This window comes from Eucyclogobius newberryi, unplaced genomic scaffold (assembly GCF_026437365.1).
Source record: "Eucyclogobius newberryi isolate DKJ021-1_F unplaced genomic scaffold, fEucNew1.0.hap1 SCAF_4, whole genome shotgun sequence".
Classification (NCBI taxonomy): Eukaryota; Metazoa; Chordata; class Actinopteri; order Gobiiformes; family Gobiidae; genus Eucyclogobius; species Eucyclogobius newberryi.
The window spans coordinates 9917789-9933350 of record NW_027316056.1 but is presented as its reverse complement, the minus strand read 5'-3'; the positions used below and the strand labels follow the sequence as shown (position 1 = coordinate 9933350).

General features: G+C 45.9%; 1 long non-coding RNA gene across 1 annotated transcript; it reads left to right on the top strand.

The window, feature by feature from the left end:
- The first annotated feature begins 3783 nt into the window (after positions 1–3783).
- Positions 3784–10996, top strand: LOC140377861 (uncharacterized). The gene is made up of 4 exons (XR_011930135.1): positions 3784–4002; positions 10554–10604; positions 10676–10741; positions 10842–10996. It is a non-coding gene; the product is annotated as an uncharacterized lncRNA (long non-coding RNA).
- The last annotated feature ends 4566 nt before the right edge of the window (positions 10997–15562 follow it).

The window sequence follows — 15562 nt, the reverse complement described above, 5'->3', positions numbered from 1 at the left end:
TCTGAAACACACGAGGGCCACAATCTGAAACACACAAGGGCCACGTTCTGAAACACACGAGGGCCACAATCTGAAACACACGAGGGCCACGTTCTGAAACACACGAGGGCCACAATCTGAAACACACGAGGGCCACGTCCTGAAACACACGAGGGCCACATTCTGAAACACACAAGGGCCCCGTTCTGAAACACACGAGGGCCACGTTCTGAAACACACGAGGGCCCCGTTCTGAAACACACGAGGGCCACGTTCTGAAACACACAAGGGCCACGTTCTGAAACACACGAGGGCCACGTTCTGAAACACACGAGGGCCACAATCTGAAACACACGAGGGCCACAATCTGAAACACACGAGGGCCACGTTCTGAAACACACGAGGGCCACGTTCTGAAACACACGAGGGCCACGTTCTGAAACACACGAGGGCCACGTTCTGAAACACACGAGGGTTAAGTTCTGAAACACACGTGGGCCACATTCTGAAACACACGAGGGCCACGTTCTGAAAGAAACGAGGGCCACGTTCTGAAAGAAACGAGGGCCACGTTCTGAAACAGATGAGGGCCACATTCTAAAACACACGAGGGCCACGTTCTGAAACACACGAGGGCCACATTCTAAAACACACGAGGGCCACGTTCTGAAACACACGAGGGCTACGTTCTGAAACACACGAGGGCCACATTCTGAAACACACGAGGGCAACGTTCTGAAAGAAACGAGGGCCACGTTCTGAAACACACGAGGGCCACGTTCTGAAACACACGAGGGCCACGTTCTGAAACACACGAGGGCCACGTTCTGAAACACACAAGGGCCACGTTCTGAAACACACGAGGGCTACGTTCTGAAACACACGAGGGCCACGTTCTGAAACACACGAGGGCTACGTTCTGAAACACACGAGGGCCACGTTCTGAAACACACGAGGGGCACGTTCTGAAACACACGAGGGCCACGTTCTGAAACACACGAGGGCCATGTTCTGAAACACACGAGGGCCACGTTCTGAAAGAAACAAGGGCCACGTTCTGAAACACACGAGGGCCACATTCTGAAACACACGAGGGCCACGTTCTGAAACACACGAGGGCCACGTTCTGAAACACACGAGGGCCACGTTCTGAAACACACGAGGGCCACGTTCTGAAACACACGAGGGCCTAGTTCTGAAACACACGAGGGCCACGTTCTGAAACACACGAGGGCCACGTTCTGAAACACACGAGGGCCACAATCTGAAACACACGAGGGCCACAATCTGAAACACACGAGAGCCACGTTCTGAAACACACGAGGGCCACGTTCTGAAACACACAAGGGCCACGTTCTGAAACACACGAGGGCCCCGTTCTGAAACACACGAGGGCCACAATCTGAAACACACGAGGGCCACGTTCTGAAACACACGAGGGCTACGTTCTGAAACACACGAGGGCCACAATCTGAAACACACGAGGGCCACGTTCTGAAACACACGAGGGCCACGTTCTGAAAGAAACGAGGGCCACGTTCTGAAACACACGAGGGCCACGTTCTGAAACAGACGAGGGCCACGTTCTGAAACACACGAGGGCCACGTTCTGAAACACACGAGGGCCACGTTCTGAAACACACGAGGGCCACGTTCTGAAACACACGAGGGCTACGTTCTGAAACACACGAGGGCCACGTTCTGAAACACACGAGGGCCACGTTCTGAAACACACGAGGGCCACGTTCTGAAAGAAACAAGGGCCACGTTCTGAAACACACGAGGGCCACGTTCTGAAACAGACGAGGGCCACGTTCTGAAACACACGAGGGCTACGTTCTGAAACACACGAGGGCCACGTTCTGAAAGAAACGAGGGCCACGTTCTGAAACAGATGAGGGCCACAATCTGAAACACACGAGGGCCACATTCTGAAACACACGAGGGCCACGTTCTGAAAGAAACGAGGGCCACGTTCTGAAACACACGACGGCTACGTTATGAAACAGACGAGGGCCACGTTCTGAAACACACGAGGGCCACGTTCTGAAACACACAAGGGCCACGTTCTAAAACACACGAGGGCCACGTTCTGAAACACACGAGGGCCACGTTCTGAAACACACGAGGGCCACGTTCTGAAACACACGAGGGCCACGTTCTGAAACACACGAGGGCCACGTTCTGAAACACACGAGGGCCACGTTCTGAAACACACGAGGGCCACGTTCTGAAACACACGAGGGCCACGTTCTGAAACACACGAGGGCCACGTTCTGAAACACACGAGGGCCACGTTCTGAAACACACGAGGGCCACGTTCTGAAACACACTAGGGCCACGTTCTGAAACACACGAGGGCCACGTTCTGAAACACACGAGGGCCACGTTCTGAAACACACGAGGGCCACGTTCTGAAACACACGAGGGCCACGTTCTGAAACACACGAGGGCCACAATCTGAAACACACGAGGGCCACAATCTGAAACACACGAGGGCCACGTTCTGAAACACACGAGGGCCACGTTCTGAAACACACGAGGGCCACAATCTGAAACACACGAGGGCCACGTTCTGAAACACACGAGGGCCACAATCTGAAACACACGAGGGCCACGTTCTGAAACACACGAGGGCCACGTTCTGAAACACACGACAAACTGACGTCAGGTTCAATTCTCAGGTAGAATTAGCTGTTGATCTCTCAGATTGTAGATTTGTTGACTTCTCATATCTCTGTTATTACTGGGCTAATTCACATGAAACTAAAACTGGCTCAAAGTCACTCTGTCAGCACAAATATACAAAAGTGAAATGGTTTATTCACAATAGCCTCAGAATACATAATAGCAATTATTCAACTCAAAAAGTGTGATTGTTGTCAGATGAAACTACTTCAAACTGTGAGATTAATCTGAAGTTTGCGGAGCCGATCCCAACCTTCCCGTTATAATAATGAGACGGATCAATGTTTGAACCAATTCGGCCAGATTCAGAAAAGAGCTGCAATTTTTTTCCTCAAATTTAAAAATATATATATAAACTAAATATAATTGGATCAGAGAGCACACAACAAAAAATGACAGGTAGCACATAAAAAAAAAGAAATAAAACTGCGACACATTTAACGGTAGTCTAACAAAAAAGTCCCATTTAATCCAAAATCGGTCAAATTTGTCCATTTTCAAATTTAGCCCAAATATATATTTTTTCCATTTTGCTCATTTCTGTTATAATTTGGGTCCAGTCCTTGATTGTTCATTCATTTTGTGTTATCAGCTTTTTTGTGATGTGTCGGCCTTCTTTCCTGCCGCCAAAAGTATCCATTTATTGTGTCCATGGCAGGAGTTTTGAGGCCCAAATACATAGTTCTGAAACCAAGGGTGATGTAACAGGACAGTCCTAAAAACATGGTAACGATGGGCCACCTGACAGCCACATTCTCCAGCAGACAGCCTTTCTCCGGGAGCACATGAAGAGCTGCAAGATTTTAAACAATATATTAGAAAAAATAAATAAAAAATGTAACAAATAATAATAAGTTACCTTTGAACTTTTGAAATTCTGATTATCAATAATAATATAGTAATGATTAATGTGGCAACAGGGCAGATTTCAGTCACCCTAAAACTCATAGATTGACATAAATTGTAGGATTTCAGTGTACTTGTATTATTTGTTTGTTTGTTTTTCCCTTTTTGATTTTTGTCACCACTTATGTTATTAGTTCTTTAGCATACAAGGAGAGGAATGCAGATTGAAATGGTTCCTATCGCTTTCTTTTGGACAGACTTCATGAGCTCAAGTTCATTCTTCAAAGCCCTTTTCATTATTTATATCATGGCTTATTATTTCTTCTCTTTATTTAACCTTGTGTGTGCTGTGTGCAGTGGAGCGCCCCCTGGAGGAGCCGCAGGAGCCTGTCAGGTTCAGAGTGGCCACAATCTTGCTCAGTTTGGCTGTGGTGTTTCTGCTTCTCTTCTGCTTCTGTAGACCCACAGTCAAGGCTCTGCAGAAGAGACGTGAGTATTATGCTGGAGGAAGTGGAAGAGCTGGAGGAAGTGTGTGTGGAAGAGCTGGAGGAAGTGTGTGTGGAAGAGCTGGAGGAAGTGTGTGTGGAAAAGCTGGAGGAAGTGTGTGTGAAGAGCTGAAAGAAGTGTGTGTGTGGAAGAGCTGGAGGAAGTGTGTGTGGAAGAGCTGGAGGAAGTGGAAGAGCTGGAGGAAGTGTGTGTGGAAGAGCTGGAGGAAGTGTGTGTGGAAGAGCTGGAGGAAGTGTGTGTGGAAGAGCTGAAGGAAGTGTGTGTGGAAGAGCTGAAGGAAGTGGAAGAGCTGGAGGAAGTATGTGTGAAAGAGCAGGATGAAGTGTGTGTGGAAGAGTTGGAGGAAGTGGAAGAGCTGGAGGAAGTGGAAGAGCTGGAGGAAGTGGAAGAACTGGAGGAAGTGTGTGTAAAAGAGCAGGAGGAAGTGTGTGTGGAAGAGCTGGAGGAAGTGGAAGAGATGGAGGAAGTGTGTGTGAAAGAGCAGGAGGAAGTGTGTGTGGAAGAGCAGGAGGAAGTGTGTGTGAAGAGCTGGAGGAAGTGTGTGTGAAGAGCTGGAGGAAGTGTGTGTGAAGAGCTGGAGGAAGTGTGTGTGAAGAGCTGGAGGAAGTGTGTGCGAAGAGCTGGAGGAAGTGTGTGTGAAGAGCTGAAGGAAGTGTGTGTGGAAGAGCTGGAGGAAGTGTGTGTGAAGAGCTGAAGGAAGTGTGTGTGGAAGAGCTGGAGGAAGTGTGTGTGGAAGAGCTGGAGGAAGTGGAAGAGCTGGAGGAAGTGTGTGTGGAAGAGCTGGAGGAAGTGTGTGTGGAAGAGCTGAAGGAAGTGTGTGTGAAAGAGCAGGAGGAAGTGTGTGTGGAAGAGCAGGAGGAAGTGTGTGTGAAGAGCTGGAGGAAGTGTGTGTGAAGAGCTGGAGGAAGTGTGTGTGAAGAGCTGGAGGAAGTGTGTGTGAAGAGCTGGAGGAAGTGTGTGTGAAGAGCTGAAGGAAGTGTGTGTGTGGAAGAGCTGGATGAAGTGTGTGTGGAAGAGCTGGAGGAAGTGGAAGAGCTGGAGGAAGTGTGTGTGGAAGAGCTGGAGGAAGTGTGTGTGGAAGAGCTGGAGGAAGTGTGTGTGGAAGAGCTGGAGGAAGAGTGTGTGGAAGAGTTGGAGGAAGTGTGTGTGGAAGAGCTGGAGGAAGTGGAAGAGCTGGAGGAAGTGGAAGAGCTGGAGGAAGTGTGTGTGAAAGAGCAGGAGGAAGTGTGTGTGAAGAGCTGGAGGAAGTGTGTGTGAAAGAGCAGGAGGAAGTGTGTATGAAGAGCTGGAGGAAGTGTGTGTGAAGAGCTGGAGGAAGTGTGTGTGAAGAGCTGGAGGAAGTGTGTGTGGAAGAACTGGAGGAAGTGTGTGTGAAGAGCTGGAGGAAGTGTGTGTGGAAGAACTGGAGGAAGTGTGTGTGAAGAGCTGGAGGAAGTGTGTGTGAAGAGCTGGAGGAAGTGTGTGTGGAAGAGCTGGAGGAAGTGTGTGTGGAAGAGCTGGAGGAAGTGTGTGTGAAGAGCTGGAGGAAGTGTGTGTGAAGAGCTGGAGGAAGTGTGTGTGGAAGAGCTGGAGGAAGTGTGTGTGAAGAGCTGGAGGAAGTGTGTGTGGAAGAACTGGAGGAAGTGTGTGTGAAGAGCTGGAGGAAGTGTGTGTGAAGAGCTGGAGGAAGTGTGTGTGAAGAGGTGGAGGAAGTGTGTGTGAAGAAGTGGAGGAAGTGTGTGTGGAAGAGCTGGAGGAAGTGTGTGTGTGGAAGAACTGGAGGAAGTGTGTGTGAAGAGCTGGAGGAAGTGTGTGTGAAGAGCTGGAGGAAGTGTGTGTGGAAGAGCTGGAGGAAGTGTGTGTGGAAAAGCTGGAGGAAGTGTGTGTGAAGAGCTGAAAGAAGTGTGTGTGGAAGAGCTGGAGGAAGTGTGTGTGGAAGAGCTGGAGGAAGTGGAAGAGCTGGAGGAAGTGTGTGTGGAAGAGCTGGAGGAAGTGTGTGTGGAAGAGCTGAAGGAAGTGTGTGTGGAAGAGCTGAAGGAAGTGGAAGAGCTGGAGGAAGTATGTGTGAAAGAGCAGGATGAAGTGTGTGTGGAAGAGTTAGAGGAAGTGGAAGAGCTGGAGGAAGTGGAAGAGCTGGAGGAAGTGGAAGAACTGGAGGAAGTGTGTGTAAAAGAGCAGGAGGAAGTGTGTGTGGAAGAGCTGGAGGAAGTGGAAGAGCTGGAGGAAGTGTGTGTGAAAGAGCAGGAGGAAGTGTGTGTGGAAGAGCAGGAGGAAGTGTGTGTGAAGAGCTGGAGGAAGTGTGTGTGAAGATCTGGAGGAAGTGTGTGTGAAGAGCTGGAGGAAGTGTGTGTGAAGAGCTGGAGGAAGTGTGTGTGAAGGGATGGAGGAAGTGTGTGTGAAGAGCTGAAGTAAGTAAGTAAGTAAGTAAGTAAGTAAGTAAATTTTATTTATATAGCACCTTTCACAGACAGAGGTCACAAAGTGCTTCACAAAACACAGAATAAAACAATAAAAACACAAAAAACTTACAGTGAACAATACATATACAACAATATACAGTAAAATCAGTCCCTAAAACAAGTGCATTTAAAAGGCTTGACTAAATAAAAAAGGTTTTAAGCTGACCCTTAAAAGCAGCAACTGAGTCCAGTGACCGTAGGGAGAACGGAAGATCGTTCCAGAGTCTGGGGGCAACAGCCTGGAAGGATCTGTCTCCTCTGGTCCGAAAACGGGTGCGAGGAACCAGCAACAGTTTCTGGTCCAAGGACCTTAGTGAGCGAGAGGGAGCGTATGGTTTAATCAGATCGCTGATGTACGATGGGACCTGACCATTTAAAGCTCTAAAAGTTAAAACAAGAATTTTAAACTGTATCCGGTACGAGACTGGCAGCCAGTGAAGGGCTTTGAGAATGGGTGAAATGTGGGCCCTTCTATTTGTGCGGGTCAAGATCCTCGCTGCAGAGTTCTGGACCAGCTGCAGACGAGAGAGTTCCTTCTTGTTAAGACAGGAAAACAAACTGTTACAATAGTCTAAACGTGAAGACACAAATGCATGAATTATAAGTTCCAGGTCATTTTGAGACACCATTTTCCTGAGCTTAGAGATTTTCCTCAACTGAAAGAAACAGTTCCTCGTCAACAGCTTGGAGTGGTGCTCTAAAGACATGTCTTTGTCAAAGACAACACCCAAGTTTCTAAGACTTGGTTTAGCAGTCTGACCTAAAACACCCAAGTACTGGTTTATCCCTGGAATGGCATCATCAGGGACAATAATCAGAGTTTCTGTTTTGTCAGCATTTAGCTGCAGAGAGTTTTTACTCAGCCATTGTTTAATTTGCACTAAACAACTGACCAAGGAGTTCAGCTTCTGGATCTCAGAAGGTTTAAAAGAGCAATAGAGCTGAATATCGTCAGCGAACAGGTGATAGGACACATCACTAAACTCTTTAATGATCATTCCCAGGGGAATTATATAAAGCAGAAATAAGACGGGACCCAAGATGGAACCCTGAGGAACTCCACACAACAGATCAGCTGAGTCGGACATTATTTGGTTTGCAGCAACACTAAAGCTCCGACCGGATAAATATGAGGAAAACCAATGAAGAACTGACCCCGACAGTCCAATCAGGTCCCTCAGTCTGTTCAACAGGATATGATGGTCGACAGTGTCAAAGGCTGCAGACAGATCCAACAGAACTAGAACAGTGCATTTCCCAGAATCAGCAGACATCATAATGTCACTGGAGACTTTGAGCAATGCGGTTTCCGTAGAATGATGTTTGCGGAAACCAGATTGAAAAGAGTCGTGAATGTTTGACTGATCAAGGAAATCGGACAATTGTTCAGAGACCACCTTCTCTAGGATCTTGGACATGAACGGGAGCTTTGATATGGGTCTGAAACTTTTGGGGTCTGTCGGGTCCAAGTTAGTTTTTTTCAGTAATGGCTCAACTATGGCATGTTTAAATGGACCAGGAAACACACCAGTAGAAAGAGAGAGATTTACCATTTTGGTAACCCAGGGGCCAATAACATCAAACACTTTGAGGAAGAGCCTGCAGGGAAGGGCATCTGATGTACAAGAGGAGGGTTTCATCTTGGTCACCAGAGCTGAGATGTCTTCTAGAGTGACAGGCTTAAAAGAAGACCAGTTTTGGGAAACAGGCTCCACAGAAACAGGTTTATCAGACAATGGGAGTGGGATTTGGTCTTTGATCATCTTGATCTTATTGATAAAGAACCTGAGGAATTCATTGCTGTCGGCTTTGCAGGAAACAGGAGTCACTGCAGCTGAAGGACAAACAATAGAATTTATAGTGTCAAACAACACTTTGGGGTTTTTCTTGTTGGATGTTATTAGCTGACGGAAGTAATCAGCTCTGGAACTTTCCATCATTTCATTGTAAGATGACACAAGCTCTCTGAGGTGTAACCTATGGACCTCAAGACTAGAGGTTTTCCACAGACGCTCAGTTTTCCGACATAGTCTCTTTAGGTTTAGGATATCTTCATTTATCCAAGGAAGGAAGTGTGTGTGGAAGAGCTGGAGGAAGTGTGTGTGAAGAGCTGAAGGAAGTGTGTGTGGAAGAGCTGGAGGAAGTGTGTGTGGAAGAGCTGGAGGAAGTGGAAGAGCTGGAGGAAGTGTGTGTGGAAGAGCTGGAGGAAGTGTGTGTGGAAGAGCTGAAGGAAGTGTGTGTGAAAGAGCAGGAGGAAGTGTGTGTGGAAGAGCAGGAGGAAGTGTGTGTGAAGAGCTGGAGGAAGTGTGTGTGAAGAGCTGGAGGAAGTGTGTGTGAAGAGCTGGAGGAAGTGTGTGTGAAGAGCTGGAGGAAGTGTGTGTGAAGAGCTGAAGGAAGTGTGTGTGAAGAGCTGAAGGAAGTGTGTGTGGAAGAGCTGGAGGAAGTGTGTGTGGAAGAGCTGGAGGAAGTGTGTGTGAAGAGCTGAAGGAAGTGTGTGTGTGGAAGAGCTGGATGAAGTGTGTGTGGAAGAGCTGGAGGAAGTGGAAGAGCTGGAGGAAGTGTGTGTGGAAGAGCTGGAGGAAGTGTGTGGAAGAGTTGGAGGAAGTGTGTGTGGAAGAGCTGGAGGAAGTGGAAGAGCTGGAGGAAGTGGAAGAGCTGGAGGAAGTGTGTGTGAAAGAGCAGGAGGAAGTGTGTGTGAAGAGCTGGAGGAAGTGTGTGTGAAAGAGCAGGAGGAAGTGTGTATGAAGAGCTGGAGGAAGTGTGTGTGAAGAGCTGGAGGAAGTGTGTGTGAAGAGCTGGAGGAAGTGTGTGTGGAAGAACTGGAGGAAGTGTGTGTGAAGAGCTGGAGGAAGTGTGTGTGGAAGAACTGGAGGAAGTGTGTGTGAAGAGCTGGAGGAAGTGTGTGTGGAAGAGCTGGAGGAAGTGTGTGTGGAAGAGCTGGAGGAAGTGTGTGTGAAGAGCTGGAGGAAGTGTGTGTGAAGAGCTGGAGGAAGTGTGTGTGGAAGAGCTGGAGGAAGTGTGTGTGAAGAGCTGGAGGAAGTGTGTGTGGAAGAACTGGAGGAAGTGTGTGTGAAGAGCTGGAGGAAGTGTGTGTGTGAAGAGCTGGAGGAAGTGTGTTTGTGAAGAAGTGGAGGAAGTGTGTGTGAAGAAGTGGAGGAAGTGTGTGTGGAAGAGCTGGAGGAAGTGTGTGTGGAAGAACTGGAGGAAGTGTGTGTGAAGAGCTGGAGGAAGTGTGTGTGAAGAGCTGGAGGAAGTGTGTGTGAAGAGCTGGAGGAAGTGTGTGTGAAGAGCTGGAGGAAGTGTGTGTGGAAGAGCTGGAGGAAGTGTGTGTGGAAGAACTGGAGGAAGTGTGTGTGAAGAGCTGGAGGAAGTGTGTGTGAAGAGCTGGAGCAAGTGTGTGTGAAGAGCTGGAGGAAGTGTGTGTGAAGAGCTGGAGGAAGTGTGTGTGAAGAGCTGGAGGAAGTGTGTGTGGAAGAGCTGGAGGAAGTGTGTGTGGAAGAGCTGGAGGAAGTGTGTGTGACGAGCTGGAGGAAGTGTGTGTGGAAGAGCTGGAGGAAGTGTGTGTGGAAGAGCTGGAGGAAGTGTGTGTGAAGAGCTGGAGGAAGTGTGTGTGAAGAGCTGGAGGAAGTGTGTGTGAAGAGCTGGAGGAAGTGTGTGTGGAAGAGCTGGAGGAAGTGTGTGTGAAGAGCTGGAGGAAGTGTGTATGTTTTATTACTGTCCGTCTCTGTTCTGTGGATTAAAACACAATTGTTTCTTGAGAATAGCCTTTAATCTTTGGAAATCGTAATCCTCGACTCTGGGGTTTGAGGTTACATTATCAGATTACTCAATGTAAACATCTGATTACATATTTATGAGAAAGTGCCACATAAGAATCACCAAATCATTTGCTAGAGCTGAACAAAAATATTTAAAACTGTTGCTTTCAGCCAGTTATGTATATTTATAAAAACACATGTAAATATCAAAATACTGAGCAGTTTTTTATGTTTTTTACAGTTTATCCATGCGTGTAAATATTAGCTCAGATAGATGTGATTGTGAATGTGTTTGTGAAAGAGTTAGACGGATTGAAAATACTGTTTGTCGTTCCAGTTTCAAATAAAAGAAAGAATCGCTGGATCGGCCCGACTCAGAGTCACAGTGGTGAGTTTATTTTCAAATATTCTGAATGTAACAGTTTGAAGTCAGTTCATTTGATTGTCTTTATTTTTCAGTGTCTTACCATCGAGGACAAACTGTGAACAAAAACCTGGACGTGCCGAAGCATTCGTCGTATCCTGGTAACACCTTTTACCACATGAACGCATTATGACAACACAAAGTGTCACACGTCATATAAAAGTCAGTCATGTTTTTATTTTCTCTTTGCTCTTTCCTCAGCTTTAGATCAACTGGTGTTGGGAAGCAGAGAGCCCTCGTCCAATCGGAACAGCTATAACATCTGACACCATAAACAAACATGGAGGCCATTGTCTGATGCACCATCGTTTTAAGTAAATGTACAGATCCATCTTTTCAAGCTCAATTGTTATACCGGCTGTGGTCGAATTTTATATTTTTTATACAGATTGAACAATGCAGACCTAGTTAGTCAGTTAATGGTGTAATTAATTAAAAATGAAATAAAAGTATTTTTTATACATAATATTGGCCTTACTTGTAAATATATTCATTTATGTAATCGTCATTGACATCTAAAAATGTATAGCATAATATTAGTATTAATAAAATATATATTTTTTCTGCTTTGTTTTTTTTTGGTTAAAGTTGTCATTCAAGAGGGATGTGACAAGGGTTTGTCTTGTCACCAGCAGTATTTAACCTGTGAGCAGCTGTAATCATGTACATGTATAAATGTGTTTGCTCTGTTTGAGATTAAACAAGAACTTAATGAAAACTCAGCTCTATTTTTGGAAAAGAGTAAATACAAATTAGCTGAAAAAAAAAAAAAAAAGCTCAAATTTTGTCTCTCAACTTTGCTTTTGGACACTTATGACACACAAACTGAGATTATGGCACCAACAAAAGCATCTGCAGTGAACCGGAAACACAATACAACCCAAATACAAAGGCCAAGTAACAAATTGGGAGTAACTTCTCTATCGGGCCTTGGGGATGGGACAGTAAACAATAATATTGCTAATCATGACTGAAGGAAGACACTAATAATAAATGAATTTGTATAATTGTGGCAATCACTATCCAACCACCTGATTGGATAGCACCGGAAAACTGCTTGTCCTATCTCAGTGACTTAGGGCCTTAGGCGGGGTACACCTTGGACAGGGGCCAACTCGTCATAGGACCAACAAAGAGACATAGACACAGACAAATATTCACGCTCACATTCATTCACTAGGGACAATTTAGAGTTGCCTCACACATGCATGTGTTTGGACGGTGGGAAGAACCCGGAGAGAACTCACGGTAACACGGGGAGGTTTAAATATGGAACTTATTTGTACTGAAATATGACTCATGTTTTAACCTACGTATTACATGACACTTGCAGTAATATGAATACGTTTCCATGACATTTTTAAAGACAAATGATTGTTAGTTATGATCATTTTTGACACAATAATCGTATCAAAACATTTCAAAACTGTCCCATGCCTCGTGCAAGTATTATTAATGTAAATGATAAATCTGAGAGTGACTGTTTTCTGTCATGAGATGCAGTGGTTTTGGAGCAGACGGTGGTTTCCTGCGCCGTTTACACCAACTTCCTGTTTGTGATATTTCTGTCTTTCTCCACCCACTTTTATATTTATACACAATGATTTTATATAGAGTGTTCTGGTGGTGTTTTCACCTTGTGGCTGTTTAAAGGTGCACTATGTGAGTTTTCTGATGGGGGATCGTCCATTGCTTTGCCTCCATGTTCCCCAGAACGGCATTACACTTACACATGAAGTCAAACTGCAATATAAACTCCTGTCATTAACTAAATGCATACAAGTTTGACATAAAGTGTAGTGCCATTTAAAGAAGACATATTATGTCTTTATGCATATTGTTTTTTTTGCCTGACCAGCCATTCCCAACACGATACACTACTTATTATTCCCAACACAATAAACTACTTATTAAAACTGTGAGTGGCTCTGGGGCTCGACCGCTGCGTTTACATTTCTAGGGCGGAGTTTAGAGCAGAGACAGAACCAATCACATAAACCCAGAAGTGAGGCAAAAAACGCGACACGCTTAACCGGATATTACGTAGCCCATGTCAACAAGGCGTGTCCCGCGTTATCCGTCCTGAACGCAGAAAATGTCTCCTGAATCGCGACGACGCCCTTCGTATAACCGCATCTAACGCACGTTCATCACGGCGAGTAGAGCGGACTTTCCTCATCGTTCAAACCGAAGCCAGAGCAGAAGTAAACACTCAGTCATGAGTCGGGTCACGAGCCGGGTCACAGGCCGGGTCACGGGCCGGGTCACGGGCCGGGTCACGAGCCGGGTCACGGGCTGGGTCACGGGTCGGGTCACGTGCCGGGTCACGAGCCGGGTCACGAGCCGGGTCACGAGCAGGGTCACGGGCCGGGTCACGAGCCGGGTCACGAGCCGGGTCACGAGCCGGGTCCGCCATCATCATCACTACTTCCGTATCTCAGTGTGACGCGGTAAAACCTCCGACTGGGATTGGTTGGTAAATGGATGACCGACGATTTCATTGGCTCTGACTCCAATTCCAGACCTTTACGCACTCGAACAGAATGTGGGCGGGTCAGGCAACTTTTTTTTCAGGTATTTAGTATTGAACAAAACATAAGCAGATCATTTTACATTTTGTTCGTTGTAAACCACAATATTGATTTCCCCCTTTCCTTTTACTGGTGTTGTGACCTTGAGTCCATATTTGCCGAGTTCAGTCACTTCAAATTGTCAACAGGAAGTCTGATTTGCCATACAGCTGTTCTTTAAAAATCTCCGTTACAATATGCCATTTGCTGATTAGACCGTTTTCTCAAATCGCTGTCATACAATACAAAAAAAGGTTCCAATGATTCAGTCCATTTTAATCCGTCTATCTTTCCGTTGCGTTAGCCCTGCGCACACATGTAGCGGCCATCTGTCCCCGGTGTTCCCCCCTCGTTCCCCTGCGCTTGGGTCACATATAAAATGATTTAATCCTCCCTCGCAAACGTCCCGCAGAGGAACAATGACAGATGAGAGCAGATTACAGGGATTATCCTCCAGGGAATCAGAATATCGCTCCAACACGATATTTATGGAGCGAATACAGATGTTACAATGTCAGGACTTGAGGGAGGAATGACAAATGAAATGTAATATAGGCAAAGAAGGTGTCCGGTTTGACTTTCTGTGTGGAGTGTGTATTATTTTTATGATATTTGATATTCTTATAAATATCATAAAAAACGCTCAATAGATTGACAATCCAACTGCTCCTGACGAGAATTAACTCTGGTTCTCTGTGAACAACTGATTAGCCAAACTTTTAGGCACTGGATAGACTCAGACACAATGTATTGATCCACAAGGGAAATAACTTAAATATGAAGTAAGTGACTCATATTCTCTCTCTCTCTTCTTCATGGCTCCTTATAGTGGGGAGGAATAGGAGCAAGTGAACATTAAAAAGCAGGAAAAATGGGTACTCTTTTGAAATTGGATATGTGATTACTTAAATAGTTGCTTACAACAAACAATAATCTGACTCACGTTTTCTTCTCCATTACAAATGTAGACTGGAGCTCCACAGGGAAGTGTAATTGCCCCAATCCTGTTCATCCTCTTCTTAAATGATCTCGACTGCTTTGGAAGGCTTATTTGCGTTATTAAAGTTATTAAAGTTGCTTAATGAAGTTACACCAGCTGCATAAGCAGATGACACATTAACAGCTGTTTCCAGTGGTCATCCAGCTTTGGCACTGGTTTGAATTACGCACCAGCTTCTTCAAGTAACTGACCCAACATCACGGTCATGAAATTGAATGCCTCCAAAACGTCAATGTCAATCTATTAGACAACCGGGTCATCTTTGAAGGTCACAGCATCTTCTCAAACGAGGCAAAATACTTACACGTTATATTCACTAGTGTGTTTTAAAATGTTAGCTTCATGTCGAAAAACTGTGTTGAGATGATTTAAAACACGTTAAGACAAATAACTAAAGAACTTCTATTAAAACAATCATTATTATATTGAATCTTGACTGAAGTCAAATCAAATCAAATCAAATCAATTTATTTTTGTAAGGCCCAAAATCACAACAACAGTTGCCTCTGAGGGCCACAGGGAGAAATGAATCAACAATGTCTGTGGTGGCGAGGGACGATGTCCCAGGGTCCTCTGTCCTTAGACTCTCCTTCTCGGCCAGGAAAAACTACAAAAAAAACCTCTTTGGGAAAAAAGCGTAGAAACCTGGAGGAGTTCCAGTGAAGGAGAGATCCGACTCTCACAGACGGACAGACGGACACGAGGAGACTGGAGCTGGACCCACTCTTCAGGCAGAAGAGGGACCGACTGAGTCGAGCTGGACCCACTCTTCAGGCAGAAGAGGGACCGTCTGAGTCGAGCTGGACCCACTCTTCAGGCAGAAGAGGGACCGTCCACACAGGGCAGGGACCACTTCACCAGGGGAGGGGCATCTGGGTCCACAGGTCCTCAGGAGTGAGAGAAAGAAAAGAAGGCGGTGAACAGTTTGCAAGTGGAATTAAAAAATAAATATTGTTTGATAGCATAAGTAGTCAGAAGAAGAAGAGGATAGTGCTCAAGCTGTCATACTTCCCCCAGCATAGTTACTCCTAGGGCAGCGTAGCTAAAGCTGTGGATTTATCTTTCTGTTCCTAACTACTCTGACCATAAGCGATTTCGAAGAGGAACGTTTTAAGCCTGGACTTAAATGAAGAGACTGTGTCAGCATATTTAACATGGGTCGGGAGCTGATTCCATAACACAGGGGCTTGGTAGCTAAACGCTCTACCTCCTACAGTACTTTTAGAGACTCTTGGCACCACCAGAAGGCCGGCATTCTGAGAGCGAAGAGCTCTGTTTGGATGATATGGTTCTATAGCATCTTTGAGGTAGGATGGGGCCATGTCATTTATGGCTTTGTAGGTCAAGAGTAG